The sequence below is a fragment of the Callospermophilus lateralis genome, chromosome 3, assembly GCF_048772815.1.
Source record: "Callospermophilus lateralis isolate mCalLat2 chromosome 3, mCalLat2.hap1, whole genome shotgun sequence".
Classification (NCBI taxonomy): domain Eukaryota; kingdom Metazoa; phylum Chordata; class Mammalia; order Rodentia; family Sciuridae; genus Callospermophilus; species Callospermophilus lateralis.
The window spans coordinates 192,780,535-192,797,064 of NC_135307.1; positions in this window are offsets into that span (position 1 = coordinate 192,780,535).

Consider the following 16,530-nt stretch of genomic DNA (forward strand, 5'->3'; position numbering starts at 1 on the left):
GCCTCTCAATCGTATGCACTTGTTAGGAGATAACTTAGAACGGGAAATCAAGAAGCTGGCTAGAACTTCAGGAATAATTAGAGTTGAGATACTGCCTATGCCATAGGGTGAGTGTTTATAAGAGCTGTCAACAAAGTCATGAAGCTTTGCTCCGTCTTGGAAAAGCTAAGCTCTTCTAGAACTCATCCAGAAGAGTGAACTTCCCTGCCTCTGCCCAGCCCCTCACCATCCCGCACTTCCTGGAAGCCCGTATCTTTCCAGTCCCCTCTCCAGAATGGGCACTGTGTGCCACCTGCTTTTTTACCCCTCTTCTCAATTAAAGCCTTGATTGTCTTCATGTGACCAGTGCAGTCCGCGCCGGGTGGCTGCTCTGTGGCTGCAGGATTTCTGGCTTCTCCTTTGAGGATAACCTAACACCTCAGGGGAGAGACTCCCCTGACCTGGCAGGGTTTTCAGAAGGTCCTGGGTGACGACAAATCACAACCATCGACGTCATCCCGTGATTCTGCACAGTGTGCAACTCACCCGTTAGGTCATATCTGGTTTCCTGGTTAAATAACAGCAAAACGTCTTAAAATTTCCAACTCCCTGTTTGAGAAGTAGAAAAGAGAAACCAAAGATGGGTATCGAGGAGTCACGGTATAAATTCCAGATGTTGTTCCAGGGAAAGGCGTTTGGGGCATGCACTTGCTGATTTAGTGTAAGGAGGAGCATTCGGTTTTAGAAGAGAAAGCTTCTCGTTTCTGGAGCATGGACGTGAGTATCAAAGTAAAAAGCTCAAAATGCCCAAAATCCAATTCTCCTGAACTAGACGGGGTACGTTCATCAAAATGATTTCATTAACCACGAGTTAAGAGGATGAGAAAGTTGATTCTCCATAGCACAGAACAAGAATCCCACGTAGCCAATGAGAAAGAAGGAAAGTTAAATTAGATGGAATCACTTCAATATTTTAAGAGGCAATTAAACTGTAACTCTTGGGTTATCTCTAGCACCAGGGGGAAAGGAAAGCACTGCTCTGTGAGTTTTGTGGGTGTTGACCTCACTTCTCTTGCATTGCCAGACATCCAGGTTCTAGTCAATGGTAAGCGCAGCCTGACTGGCCCTTGTCCCAAACGCCTGGGATCAGAGGTGTTCCAGATCTGGGATGTCTCCTGGACTTTGGAATATTTGCACATATAATGAGATATTCTGGGATGGTGATGAAGCTCATTTAAGTATATATATATATATATAGGCTGAAGCTTATACAATATTTTTGTGCTTGAGACAAGGTTTCTTGTGTGAAATTTTCCATTTGCAGCATCCCATTGGTGCTCAACAGGTTCCTGCTGGGATTTTGGAGCACTTCCGATTTTGGGGTGAGGGATGTCAAAGTCACCTGCTGCTGGAAGTCCGCTGCCCCTTAAAGACTTGTCAGATGTCTTCTGCTCTACTCATCTTGAATCTGTTCTTTCTTAATATATTTAAATGTTGCCCCCCTAATAAATATGTTGGTTTCCCTGGGTTCTCTCCCCTTGAAAGCTGTGCTCACTCATTCATTTATTTAACAAAGTTCTATCGGGGGGCTTCCCCATTCCACCTCCAGAGCTCAGCTGGACAGTAAGGAAACAGAAATAAATGAGGCATGATTCCAACTTGAAGAAACGAAGCCATGGAATTCTAGCAAAGTATGTTAATTGGATTGTTAGAAGCAATAGCAAGGTGTCATGAGGTGAAGGGGAGGGAGAAAGCAATTCTGCCTTAACTTTGGAGGTCAGAGTTAGTCTGAGTCCTGCTGCTATAACAAAATACCTGAGACCTGGAGACTGGGATGACCAAGAGCACTCTTCCTCTGAAGGGCCACATCCCCACTTCCCCCTCCTCTATGAAGAGGGTCAAAAGCTCCACATCTTACTGGGCCATTGGGTACTCATTTGCCTGTGACGCTCCTCGCATGGCTTTCCTTCTGCGAATCTGTCTATTGCATGTACTTTAGCACACTCAGCTGTCAGACCCCAGAGGGAATGAGAAGGTTCTTTCCCCCCGCTGTGGTTTGCAGCAGACCCAAGACTGACACCCCTTCTTTACCTGCCCCCATCCACGCTACAGTCCTCACCGCAGACCAACAAATCCCAAGGAGTCATGAGGTGAGGGGAGGGAGGAAGCGAGTCTGCCTTAACTTTGGCGGTCATGGTCGGTCTCAGTCTGGGAGAACTCACCTTCCCAGCCACAAAGTCAGGTTCTCCAGTCCCTCCTGGGAGGCAGGCCTGAGGCAAGGAGCCAAGGACGTGATCCCTGTCCTCAAAGAGCTTCTGGAGTGACCCAGCCACACTCCCGGGGCCAGGTCCCAACATTCTCGCAGTGAGGGGAGCCCCCTCCGTGTGCGCTGCGCCCTGGAAGGAGGAGGCCCTCTGGGAACTGACACCCCGGGGAGGCTTGGGGTGGCCCGGCTCCTCCAGGCTCCTCAGGCCCAGGACCTCCATTTCTCTGGGAGCAGGAGCGCATGCCCCAGGAGCAGGGCTGGATCGTGAGTCCCCTTCACCAGCATAAGAGACCCTCGTAGGCCACAGGTCAGTGGCTCCAAGTGCGTTTTCTGGCACCAGAGGGCGATAATCTTGGGGGAAGTCGTCCCACGGAACCCTTCCTGTGTTGCTGAGTGTGTGGGTGACACAGGAGTCGTATTTTATACAAGAGACAGCTTCAAAACATCCAGCCATTGGCCTTCACCATGATTATTCATTCAGCAGAGACTTAAGGGCTCCTGCTGCTGCTCGTAATGTTCTAGAGGCTCAGATGCAGCAGGAGTCGGACACGGGGACTCAGCTCGGGTAGGGGCCTCATGACCATGACTCGGTTTGCACCTGGAGCATCCTGCCCAGCCAGTGGGGGGTGGGGGCACCCCAGGCTCCCAAGTAGGACCCAGGAGCCAGGTCCCACCCAACAGCACCAGCGTTGCCCCGCCAACAGGAATGCGTTATTGACAGGCAGGCGGTCAGCGCGGGTCCAGCCAGCGGCACCTCGGGCTTCTGTGAAAGCTGTTGGTTTCCACTCACATTGCTGACCAACCGCAAGGAAAGGGTCCCCAGAAAATGTTACGCTCACCTGGCCCCCACGAGTGAAGCCATGTCCAATGTAGCCTGATGACCACTGAACTTGATGACTAGACGTGGCTGTGGCTGACGCAGGCCTGAGAGGACACAAGCCCACCCAGGACGTGTGTAAGGGTGAAGGGCACCTACCGTAGGGCCAATCACACAGGAATGGCCTGGTCTGGACAGACGGGCGTGTGGCCCTCAGCGCAGGACTGAGGCAGAAATGACCTTCGCATAAGACCATTCACTAGCCCTGCAACGGATGTCCCCTGCTTAAGCCAGGCAGGGCTAGTGACGGGTGGAGAGTGGGACGGTGCTGTTGACCCTCAGGGAGGCCTCGGGGGCTCACATGGGGAAGGCCTCTCAGGCCAGGACTGACCTGAGCTCGCCCGGCACACTGGTGCCCCAGGTAGCCAGAGCCAACCTGGGCATGGGGGGTCCCGGATGCCCGGGCCTCCCACAGTCACAACCTAAGCCCACGGTCACAGCACAAGACCCCTGGGGAGCCACAGGCGGGGCACCTGCTCTCTGCCCTTTGAATCATGCCATGTTTTCAGACTCGCCAAACCCAGCGACGGTGAGTTACTGGGCAGAGCCACGGCCTCGCCCTCCTGGCTGCCCGGCCCTGACTGGGAGCTCCAGGCCTGCGGCTCCACGTCCTGCTGCTCTCTGTCCCCCTCCTGTTAGAGCCTCAGCCCAGGGCCCTTGTCTCTGGTCAAGACGGTGGCGGGGACAGAGCACCGAGAGGCCTGGCCTCCACCTCCTCCTTCCCCAGGACTTTCGAATGAGGCAGGTGCCCTGGCCACACGCCCCTATGAAACCAGCTCCTGGCAAGAAAGCTGGGTCTGACCCACGCCCCGCAGGAGACGGCCTAGCGAGGGAGCCAGCCCTCGGCCCTCGGCTGGCCCTCGGCTGGCCCTCAGCAGGTTGCGTGGGGTTTACTAGTTTCTTGCTTATGGAAAAATACAGGATGTGTTGCCAAGACCTGCCCTGACCACGGCCCACACGTGGGGCAGCACATCAGGCTGGCCTAGACCCCAAAACCCGCCGGAGGAAGTGGAGATGTGGCTTGTCTTCCCTTCCTGAGGGGCAGAAGCTGGGTGTCCTGCAAACCAGCAGACCTGAAGCCATGTGGGACGGCTGGCCACCTGACAGTGCCTTGTTCCCTCTGCAGGTGTCACCAGGTGTCACGCCACAGCCTCGCCACCAGAGAGGCCCGGATCCGACTGTCTCTGAAGCACCTCCGGGTCCTCCGGGTCTCTCCGCCTTCCTTACTCCGTGGGCGTGTGACACCTTCCTGTCCCAACAGATGACTTGGCTCCTCTGTCTCACATCTCATTCGAGTCGGAACCAGTGAAGCCGGTCAGTCCCCGGTCCCGTCCTCGTCGTCATTCTTCCGCAGGCCATCGTCACTGATTCTCTGGTGCCACAGTGTATCCCCCAGGAACCTGCAGCTAACGGCTCTGATGGCGTTTTCTGTATGATGTTCCGAGAAGACAGAGGTCACAAGTTGGGATCCTAACAGGAGGACAGATCCCATCTAAATAGATGTCACAGTGTATCCTTTTTTTTTATTTAAAAATGCACGCAGAGCAGGAGAAGGTGGCCGCCACCGACCCGGTGAACACAGAAGCAGTTCTTTGGAACTCTGCACCTCTCTTGGTGCTCAGACCCCTACGTGTGCTGCCTGGCTCCTCCCACTGTCACCCCCGCCTTGGTCAGAGCCACCGTGTCCCCACTGGCCTCCCAGGCTGCCCTGCCCCCGCTCTGCCCCCCACCCCCAGCCCCATCCTGAGGTTAGGGCAAGACATTCAACCGCAGGTCAGCGCTCTCACCAAGATGACCTCCCCGTGTCAGAGGCTTCATTTTTTGAAAAATCCCCTGCTTTGTACTAGAACAGCATCCGTCACACCACAGACACCGATTACTATGTCAGGAATGGAGGGCTGAAGCATCCAGGATGATGCCCCCTGAAATGGGTCATGTGAACTTTAAAGGGTCCACAAGCCCACAGAGGCCAGAGGGTCCTTTTGGGACACCCCCAGTCGTTAAGGTTTTTGGAGAAACCAGCTACACGCAGCCCAGCATTAGCGTCATGACAGGTGTCCCTTTGCCCGCTCAGCAGCCCCTGGCGCTCCCGGCCCCCATGCCCTCTGGTCTGGAGTCATTTGCACTTTGGAGAAACGAGGTGACATGAGGAGTCGCCGTCTTCGTCAGTCGAGGCCGAGACACCAGGGACGAATGTCAGCCGCACCGGGTCGGGGACGAGGAGCCGCTCTGCCGGAACGCTCTGCATAATTGGAAGGCGACATTAACAGCAATGAGGACAATTAACACAAATGTCCAACTGTCTATGGAGCAGATGCCGGAAAATAAATGGAGCAGGGTTCTAACGAGCTCGGCCTGCTACTCTCTTAAAGAGACAGGACGTGTGGGGAGGTGCGTGTTTGGTTAGAACCAAGGGCTACGGAGTCAGGGTCAAGGACCTGGCTGAAGGCCAGCTGCTGTCTCCCAGCTGGGCGGCCCTGGACAAGGCTCCTCCTGACCTTCCCCGTGTGGAAAGCGGAGCAGCGTCAGGAGGAAGCCTTAGGGGCAGGGGAGCGTCCCTCCCCCGCAGGCCCAGAGGACTCAGCCTCTGGACGCAGGCCCAAGGCCCATCCTGCCAGCTCTGCTCACTGGATACTCTCCTGGAGGCCCCTCAAAAGCCCTGGGGGTGGGGACCGTGGCTCCCCTACCTCCCACATGTCACCTCTGGGCAGAAGCTTAGGAGCCAGTTGCCGATTGACAGGCCCCTTGTCCTGCCTGGGCTCTCAGGAGCCCGAGGCAGGAGATGCCCTCAACCTTGTCCAGTCGGGGGCTGGCGGGACACAGCCCTGCTAGACGGCCCTGCGTTGTGAGCCTGAGACCGTCTCTACTGTGAAAGCCCCTGTTCCTGCAGCATGATGCGGCCCGTCCTGGGTCATCCTCCTGTGAGGGCTCAATAGCCGTCACCAAGGCCGTCCACCTCCTGGTTCCCCAGGACCTGGACAGCTGACCTTACGTGACAAAGCTGACCTTGCAGACGGACTCAACTAAGGGTCTGGAGGTGGAGCGATCACCCTGGATTATCCGGATGGGCCCAGGGCGATCACAAGAGCCCTTCTAGGAGGGAGAGGGAGGGTCAGGGTCAGAGAAGCACGTGACAAGAGATGAGAGAGATTGGAAGGTGCTAAGCGATGGCTTTGGGAAGGAGGAACATGGAGAGGGAGGAAGGCGGGAAGATTCCAGAAGCTAGAAAGGACCAGGAAAGGGATCCTTCCAGACCCAGAGCTGCGGGAGAACAAGTGGGTGCTGTTTACCAGGCTCCCGGGTGCTGCAGTGAGACAGGAAGCCGACACGTTTTTCACTCTTCGTAAATCGGCCTGCAATGAACTTCCTTCTTCGCCTCTCTTTGACAGAGAGATGAGAATTTCCCCAAAATTACAATTTTAAACAAAGAAAGCATCCTCTGAAAGTTTGATTTCCTCTTTTAAGAATTCAAATGAATTTCTGTTCAAGAAAACTTCCATCAAATGTCTGAGTTTAAATTACAAAACCACCTCACAGCCCATCGGTCCCCATTTAGTGAAAACCCAGGTAATTGTCCCAGTTGTCCCCATCCTGTATTGTGGTTGGATGGGCACAGTCCTAGTGTGTGGCTGGCCTGGGGGTGGAGGGGTTTGGGTTCCTTGGTGTGGAAGAACCGCAGAGACCCTCTGGCTGGGAAGAGAGCCCTCCGCCTCTCCTCTCGGTGAGCTTATTTTCCATGAATGTGGCCGTGAACATGCACCCTCTGTTCCAAGTCAATCTGCAGAAAATTGCAGGTGTCCCTTAGTCCCAGAGCCCCAATGTCACGTTGCACTTTGCTTCCTGTATTTAGCTCAGGAGGGGCTCGGGGAAAGTCACTCACTGCCAGAGCGGTGGACAGCCATCAGACTTGCCAGCCTTTGTCCAAGCCTGTCTGCATGTTCCGAGTTTATGGCTGAAGCCCTGTTCTCTTTTCACTTCTCTCCCCGGGACCCCTGCGCTGGAGCAGCCTGTGGGCTGGGCAGGATTCTTAATGGCTGGTTTGATTGATCGGGTCTCTGCTGTTCTCTCATTTTGGTGCACAAAGGTTACCTAGCGCCAGAAACAATCAATGGATCACTAATGTATGCGGGCATGTTTTCACCTCTGTTCAGGCCACGAGACATTTTATAGACGGACTGCCAAGTCATTTTGAAGCTCTGAGGTTCAGATTGCTTATGTAGCTGAGCCCAGGCAGGAGCTGACGGATCTCAGGTCTTTGGGCAGCTCTGATTTCTCATAAGCTGCTAATGGGCACGTGGGGAGAGGACAGTGAGATTGGACGGCCTCCACTTAGGATGGGGAAATAGAAAGTCTGCGAGGAGGCAGGAGACACCACTGACCTTCACAAGGACACCTGCTCTATAGTGGCGGGGCGGGGGGCAGGGAATGAGGTCTATAAAGATATCCACAGCTTTACTGGGCACACGGCTTGGCCACTGGTGGGTGAAGCTGCTGTGCGCTGAGGGTCCCTGGATTCACACTCAGAAGGAGATCATTTCCACAGGGGCCCGTGGCACCAGGGAAGGGGTGGAGAACAGGGCAGCGCAGAAGGAGGAATGAGCTCATTAACAAGCCCCCCCTTGACGTCGACTGCTGGGAGGATAACAGAATGGAGGTAACGTTAGCCAATGTCCAGCACTGGCCAGCAATTCACCCTCAGAAATCCACGTGACATTAACAATGATCATGACATGTTCCCGTGGCTTCCCTGGCGCTAACCTCCTGACGGGGCTCCCTGACACCATCTCTGCACCCTCTGGGAACCGAACACGGGTGAATAAGCCCTCACTCTCCCTGTCTTTTTGTGGGGCTCAGGCCTAAGGGTGGAGCATGTGACCTGGTCCAGTCACTCAGCTGGGGAGCCCCCAAGCTCAGAGGTGGTTCAGGACAGCAGGGGACAGGAGCTGGTCCAGGCAGGGCGAGGCCGTCCCTGGGCCAGGAGTGAGGAGTGAGCCCCCCGGGGGCAGGTGCTGCGGGCTGTCCACCAACGGCTCCCCACCCGTAGTCCCTGGGGCAGCGGTGGAGAGCGCCAGGCCTTGCTTTCCCATCCTCCTGGGCAGCCAGGGCACGGCGCAGCCTCGGGCCAGTCCCAGCCAGTGGAACCCAGTGGCTCCAGAACCAGCGGCTATTGGGGTGCCTGAGTGGGAAGGGTGGGGTTCTGGGAAGATGCACCCGTCTGGTGTGACAGCATTCCTGACAGGCTCCTCTCCTGCCTTCACAGCGATGCACCAGCCGTTTGTGGACTGTCCTGAGAAGACGATGGAACTGCAAAGCACCCAGAGCCTCTCATGAAGTCACCACGTCACTGTCAGAGCTGGCTCCTCTGGGCTCTTGTTGCATGTGTCTGGTGGTGTGAGGGGCTGGCAGGCAAGCCGTGTGATAGGCCAAGGCTCCGTCATCTGGCCAAGCCACAATAAGCGAGAAATGTCCCTGCAGCTGCCGAAAGCCCTCTCGCCAGGCAGGAGCCCAAGGACGACAGCTCACGGAGGAAAGAACCGAGACAAATACCCAGCCCCAGAGCCTCATCCCCCGAGCCACCAGCACCCAAGGCCTGACCTCTGAGTTTTTCATCAAAACAATTTACCTTCACCTAAGTCACTTGGGTGAGTTTCTCTGGCCACTGACCACATTAAATTTTAAAAACTTCTGCACAACAGAGGAAGCCATTAAAATTTTAAGAATGTCCTCTACATTATATTTATAGCAGCCAAAGTGGATGAATTCATGAAAATACCCCGCTATCTAGCAATGCCTTGGTCAAATCAGATTCGGCCCATCCATCCCGGGCTACTGCGTGATCATTCCAAGAAATCCAACAGGCCAGTGTGTTCTTGCAGAAAGTTATACCCAAGACATCTGTTGTGCAAAAAAGTAGATGAATAGTATTTACACAGGTGCACATCTTACACATATGTGTCTTTGCATGCCCAAGTTATAGGGCTGCAGGTATAGGAACTAGTCGAGAAGAACACATATTGGAATAATGAAGTTTCTAAATTAATTGGGGCGTGGGACCATAAGTAGCAAAGGAGAGGCCTTTACCTCACATGCTTTGAAGTCACTTCAATTTTAATAAAATCATCTTTTTGTATTATTTTTGAAATTAAAAATAAAATTAAAAGCTGAAAAAGATCTAAAATAGCCGTGTTGCTTTAAGCGGGCTCTATTTAATACAAAACATCCCCAATAAAGAAAGAAAACTGGGACCCAATAAAGCGATTGGGTGCGTGGACAAGGGATATGGAAGTGGGAAGACTCTCCCTGGCTCCTGTGGCTCTGTCCTTCAGTCTCTGGGCTGAAGCTGAGAACCAGCTCTGGCCACCTGCTGGGAGTGTCCCCTCGCCCCCGAGGCCAGACCTCCAATGCAGGTGGGACCTGCCTGCTGCCCAGCGGGTCTCTGTGCTGGGCGTGGCGGAGGGGCGCACTCTGCTGAGGCCTCCCACTGCACCTGACCACGCTGAGACTGTCCTTAACGGCACCTGTCACTTCTGCCTTCATTTCTCCTGTGGGTGACCACGAGGAGGAGCCCGCTGGCTCGTGTTTCCCTCGCTCGTGGGACCAGGCAGGTGGCGGCTGTGTGTGTAAACCTGCCCCTCCAGAGAGTCCGAGCCCCACCAGGCCCCCCAGGGTCACCACACCCCTGCGCCGTCAGCAGAGTTGGCAGCGGCGGGCACTGCTCATCCTCTGGGTCACGGTGGGAGAGAACGCTCTGCCCTGGGCCTCCGTCGCCATCCCGTGTCCGCCAGGGGGGACACTTTGTGTTCCGGGCAGCAGCGTCTCTTCCTGGCTCTGACCAGCATCGGGCTCCAGGGCAGCAGGGAGGGCGGGGGGGAGAGTGAGCTCCTACGTGGCCCGGGGGTCCCTGCGATGTCACTGAGGAGTGGTGACCCGCCTTTGGCAGGTCCTCTGGGGCCATGTGGGGAGTGGACAGGCTATGGGTGGCCAGGGAGGAGCAAGAGACCATGAGGGACCACCTGCAGGCATCAGATGGGAGACGAGGGCAGCTGGGCTGCAGCGGTGGGAGGGGAGGCTGAGCAGTGGACCCCTCCGGGCAGGTGTGGGCAGTACCCACAGGACGTGCTGGCAGCCTGGGGTTGGGAGGGACAGAGGGAGAGAGCAGGATGGCTCAGAGTTTCTGGATAGAGCTGCTGGCCGGATAGGGCCACCACGTCTGAGAGGAGGCAGAGGGTCACTCACACCACATCCCGTGGCGGCTGCTTCCTTGGCCCTGTGTCCCACCTTGCAGACACAGGGTGACAGGATGCTCCTGGTCCTGAACTTTCAGCATCTCTTCTCATGTCTCTTCCAGCTATGGGTTTTCAAGGACAGGGGTCCCTACTCTACCACCATGCAGCTCTTGTCACAGCCAGAGCCTGGGAAAAAGAAAGCTTTTGATCAGGGTTTGTGGGGAAAATAAACAGAGGGCACAGAGAGGTTGAGTAGACACACAGCGGGAGGAACACACACTAAACTTCTCAGCAAAACATGAGATGATGGAAGAGGAGAAAATATGGATTGTCGGATTTTAAAACCATGTTTTGTTGTTATTATGTCCTTTTGGAAGTCTTGGCTCCCTGGTGTTCTCCATAGAAACAGAGCTGTGGACCCTTCTCTCCCTGTGAGGGCAGCCGTAGGAATCTAGCTCAGGGAAACCCCTGTGCTCATGGCACAGGGAGAGAGGCTCAGTGCAGCTTTGTCTATGGGAGGAAAAGCTCAGAGCCGTGCAGGTGTCCATCCTCATTCAACAGCGATGTTACAAAGGAACACTAGGTGGTGATTAAAGGGGAAAACTATGTGTATCAACACGTATCTTAAAAGCCTCCTGGAGTGCGCAAAACTATTAGGAAAGCCGCGGTAAAGCCGAGTAGCATGTTTTTATTTATATATAAAATCAAACACCAAAACACATACTCTTTAAAAATGAGGATCGTAGGATTGTTTAATTAGGATCGTAGGATTATAGGGCTGCTAATAAAAAATTGCCGTTTCCGGCCCCCGACCCCTGCCCTCCAGAAACAACCATTTCAGGGATTTGAGTGTTCCGGGGTTTCTGGCTCCACGGTAACCTGATTACCTTGGGCTGCCTCAGTTTCCTGGTTCCTGACCCGCTGCTCCCGGGTGTGAAACCAGATGCGAGGACTGTTCTTCTGACCAGTGCCTCCCACCCTCACGGTCCCTCTCCCCTGTCACCTGGCAGCGTCCTATGGCTTCTGCCATGTCTTCCCGTGCAGAAGAAAAATGGGGAGACCTGAAAAGGGGGAGGTGGTCCGAAGGGCCGAGACTCGGTGATGAGTGGACAGATTCTGCAGCGCTCACGGGCAGCGCAGAGCGAGGCCTCCCAGGCTGCGTCCATGCCTGTGTGGAAGGACTTTCTCTTGAAGTCTGCTGCGAGTAGGCCTTAAGGATTCTCGCCACCAAAGAAAGGTGGAACCTACGTGAGGCGGTGGGTGGGACCGTGGCCTGCCCGTGGGATCGTCGCCCTGCGCCACTCAGACCAACACTTCCTGCCACACGCCTTGTACACACGCAACTTCTGTTTGTCAGCTATGCCTCCTAAAGGGGGGGCGGGGGCTACACCGTGTTCACACCGTCAGGCTTAAACACCACCGGCAGCTGGGAAGGGGGTGTGAGGTTTATTGGCCTTTTCTCATAATTCTGGTTGTGTTCCGGTTTCTCTAAAGTAAACGCTTTCACTTCCCAATCTCCCTTGGTGTCCCGTGTAGCTGTCACCGGCCATCCCTGAACTCCCTGCCCTGCCACAACCCACCTCTCAGCAGGGCCCACGCAGGCAGGGGACAACTGTGCTCCTAGGGCAACACTGGGGGGAGGGGCCGCGCCCAGCTCTGCTTCAGACGTCCATCTGGACGTTTCCCACGGCTCACACCCACCCAGGGACTCCCCGCCTCCGGTGTCTGCAGTCCCGCAGTGTCCCCTTCTCCATCTGTGCCTCGTTTGGGGGACCCCCTCCTCCACACTTCCTGAGGAAGGACACGAGGAGGCTCTGCTCCTGCAGGTCTGGAATGTCCTTACTCCGTCCTCGCCCCTGACCTGTGGCCTACTGCGGTCCACATTCTACCTGGAAGGACATTCCCCAGAGCTCCGCAGCCCTGCTCCTTCTCCCCCAGGGTCTGGGCCTCGGTGGAGTCAGCTCCTTCTCCCTGAAGGATTTTGGGGTTTTCTCGTCCTCCTGGATCTTTCTCAACTCACGAAGCCGTTCCCAGCGCTGCATCTTTTAAAATTAATTCTTCTAGGCACTGGGGGGGGGGTGGGGTGCAGAAAGCACATCCATCTGTCAGCTCTGTCTAAACCTGAGCCGCAAAATTCCAAAACTGGCGAAGGGAGGACGTCTCCATATCCACCATCCTCTCTTCCTCCCTCCCTCCTCGCTCCCTCCCTCCTCCCTTCCTTCTTCTTTTTCTTTTTGTGAAGTTAAACAAAGTCATCATGGCCAGATTGACCACCATCGACACCTGGCAGGACCTGGGACCCTGGGCCACTGGGCTGAGAGCTCCTTCCTTGTCCCTCCAAAGTCCCCAGGCTCTCAGCAGAAGCCCTGGGCATGTCACCCAGGCAGCCTGAGGCAGGACGGGCCTGTCCTCCCACCGGCCGCGGCCCTCCCTGGGTCCTCCCCACAGAGCAGCGCCGTGGATCAGGGAGAGAGCCGGCCCTGCAGGCCCTCACCAAAGGACCTTCAAACTCCTCAGGCTGGTGCCAGCCCCTCCTGCCTTGGGCATGACCCTGCTTTCCCTGCCACCGCGGAGGGCAGGACCCTGCAGCAGGCCTGGAGCCAGGACACCTGCCAGCTGCTGAGGGCCTCTGAAGCCACAGCCCTCCCTGGGCAGCCTCGCCTCGGCGTCCCGTGTCCAGCAGGACTTGAGGGTGCCTGGGGGAGCTGATGACCTGCAGATCCACACGTGGCTCCCTCTCCCCATTGGCCTCCACTTCCATTTTTGATTTTCTTTGCTTGGGCTGCAGAGATAGACAAACACAGGGCTGTGTGGATGGATGGATCTGCCAAGGCCTGAAAGGTCAGGATTCAGGGAGACCCCATGGTTCCTCTAGGCTGTTTGCAGGAGGGCGAAGGCCCCTCCCGCCCACAGATGCTGCAAAGTTCTTGCACTGCGCTGACGGTGCACCTGCCTGCCACAGTCCGGCTGGGCACAATAACCGGGAGGTGACAAGCAACTAGAAGGTTGAAGCGGGTACTGCTTTATTGAGGGGAAACTCAGTGGGAACTGAGCGGGCACCCAAGGTAGCAGGAGCCGCCTTATTGCAAAACAGCAGAGGTATATATACCTGACTGATTACACACAGCTTGACTCAATTAGCATCATCCAGTCACGGCAATCAGCCAATAAGGAATCCCCACCATCTTAATGGCTCCGTGGCTTTGCTTCACAAACCACTCCCCCTGGCAAACTGCCAGGCACCATCTTGACTTGATATGCGGTCCCCAACATCTCCTCCCTTTTGATTTATTAAACAACAAGTATGTGGCCTAGGGACCGTGCCTGTCTTAGGTTGTCCAATACTACATATGGTTCTTACCCGTCATAGGATGGTCTGACCTCAAATCATCAGCCTCCTGGGCTTAGGTTGGTACCATTGTAATTAGATCTTACCCGTCTTTGACTACCGGCCCAACACACTTAGCCATACTGTGGATAACGACCATAGTGGTTTTTACACAACACCATAAACAACCTGCCACAAGCAGAAGGAAGAGGATACAAAATGCCACGATTCCAAGCCATTGACGGTTCCAAGTAAGAAGCCCCTGGAAAAATTGTACCACCGATGACACTGTCAGTAAAGATACCCTGGTACTATTACAATTATCCATAGATTAGTTCATAATGCATATAAGTGATACACAGTCCAGGTAAGTTCTGTAAGCAGCTTAAAGCAGAGAAATCCATTAATATATTATTTCTTCTTAAAGTAAATCGACTCTTTGATTGAGCATTACTTGTTGAGTTACATTATTCATTGATGCATCAGTTTATACAGTTTGTGTGATAGCTATCGCAGAAGCTGTATAGCAGCAACAGAAACAGCAACAGCTATGATGATGGTAGCTGTAATTCCGAAGTCTCATTTGGCTTTTCAATAATACTGGAAATTCTTCTATTTTTGTCTTCTCTGGCACTGGGATGGAGGTAGGAATTCTGGCAATGATGGCTAAAGAAAATTATGATGGCTAAAGAAAATTGTGTAGCATTCCAGCAGGCACTAAGAAAACAATTTTCTGAACAATTTGGTACATTATCCTGAACAAAATTATTAGATATAATGAAAAGGAAAGGTGAAAGCAAACAAACAGGAGTAGGTTAAAACATTCTGTTAGGCTTCTATGTCGAACATCTTACTCAGTTGAAGTAAGCCAAATTACTTTGCTAAATTACTTTCAGCCTAATCATATACTATTTCTTAACACAGTGCCTGGTGTAACTACTACCAATTAATTGAAGTAAGCTTAACAGGTTCTGTTTTTTACATTTGAAATAGGCCTCAATGGTGCTCATTATTCATTAGCCTCCAGGTGTGGAAGAACCATTGTCACAGATGTAAGGATGGCTAAACTGGAGTTCTGGATGTCCCGAGGCAGCACCTGCAGCAAATAGGGAAAAACTGGACTCATTAGTTATCGGCATTGGAAATGGCCAAACTCAGGGGCGCCGGGCACGTCCTCCGATGCCAGCCACAACGTCCTGCTCCCCAGGCAGCCCCATGGCAGGGGGGCGGGGAAGGGAAAGGAAAGTCCCTGCTGCCCTGAGACCGGCTCGCGCACGTGGCGACTGTCGCGCCGCGCCACTTCACTCACCCTCTTGTGACAAAAAGTGGTTAGTAGCAACCTTTTATTGTAACTCCTTCCCTGATAGTCTTTTATCTTCTGAACTTTCTTCCTCTTTCTGACTAGAGTTCCTGGGCTTTTATCAACGTATGCCCCAACTGTTCTTGGTTTTACTGAGGTGCCTCCTTCCTTTAGCAATTTACTTAACACCCGTTTGGTTTGATTTTTACTAACTTCTGATCCGTAACAAAGACAACACAACACACCCAGATAAAACAAAAACACACTGTGTCAATCTTCTCCATTTTCTTGAAATGGCCATTCGTCCTCTCGCCCTCTCTGCTTCCTCCTGTCCTATCTATTTCTAGGGACAGGCAGCTTTCCTTGTCACTTACCCCCGAGCGTCCCGGAGTTCCCCGTATGGGCCACCATTTGCCGCAGTCCAGCTGGGCAAAATAACCGGGAGGTGACAAGCAACTTGAAGGTGGAAGCGGGAACTGCTTTATTGTGGGACAGCAGAGGTGTATACACCTGACTGGTTACACACAGCTCGACTCAATCAGCATCATCCAGATACGGCAATCAGCCAGGAAGGAATCCCCACCATCTTAATGGCTCAGGGTATCGCCTCACAAACCGCTCCTCCTGGCAAACTGCCAGGTGCCATCTTGACTTGCTATGCGGTCCCCAACACCTGCCTCTGCCCCTTGCTAAGCACTGAGCTCCCAAAGACTGAACTAACATGGTAACAATTCCTTCTCCCTCGTCCTGCCCCTTCCCATTCCACGCAAGAGGTGGCTGCCCTCTGGGAGGGGGCTGGGCCTCCTAAAAATGTAAGTTCTCAAGTCTCGATCCTGGACCTGGGGGGTCGAGCATTTTCCCAGGCCCCCGAGATGACCCACCAACACAGCTACCTCTACAACCTTGGGGATTAGATGAGGAATGGCTCCATTCTCCTCTACAGGGGAACAAGACTGGCCTTTCTGTGGGCACTTAGTGGAGCTATCCACAGAAGTTAAGCCTTCCTTCTAGCTGGGTACGGCAGGGCTCGCCTGGAACCCCAGCAGCTCTGGAGGCTGGGGCAGGAGGATCGCAAGTTCAAGGCCAGTCTCAGCAATAAAGTGAGGACCCAAGCAACTCAGTGAGACCCTGTCTCTAAACACAAAGGGCCGGGATGTGACTCAGTGGTAAGGGACCTTGGATTCAATCCCTGGTACCAAAAAAAGAAAAAATGATAATTTAATCTCACTTTCTTACTCTTCACTTTCTCCTTACATCATGTTGTCTTTCCTGCCTGATTTTGTGTCATCAGGTGCGCTTATCAGTCGGGGTTTAAATTCCAACCAGATTGTTCATTTTAACTGCTCCGTTATTCTTATAATATGTGCATTAGGGATTCTAACTGCATCTGAAAGTAGAGGTCTTCACTTCCTGGACAGTGAAGGCCCCCGACGCTGGACACATCGTGACATTCTCTTGGTCACTGGTGCCACTGTTGCCATGGCATTCAATTCCCCATATGTCACGAGCCCCACAGGACACAGCTAGTGCTCTGTCACTCACTGAACTCAGCCA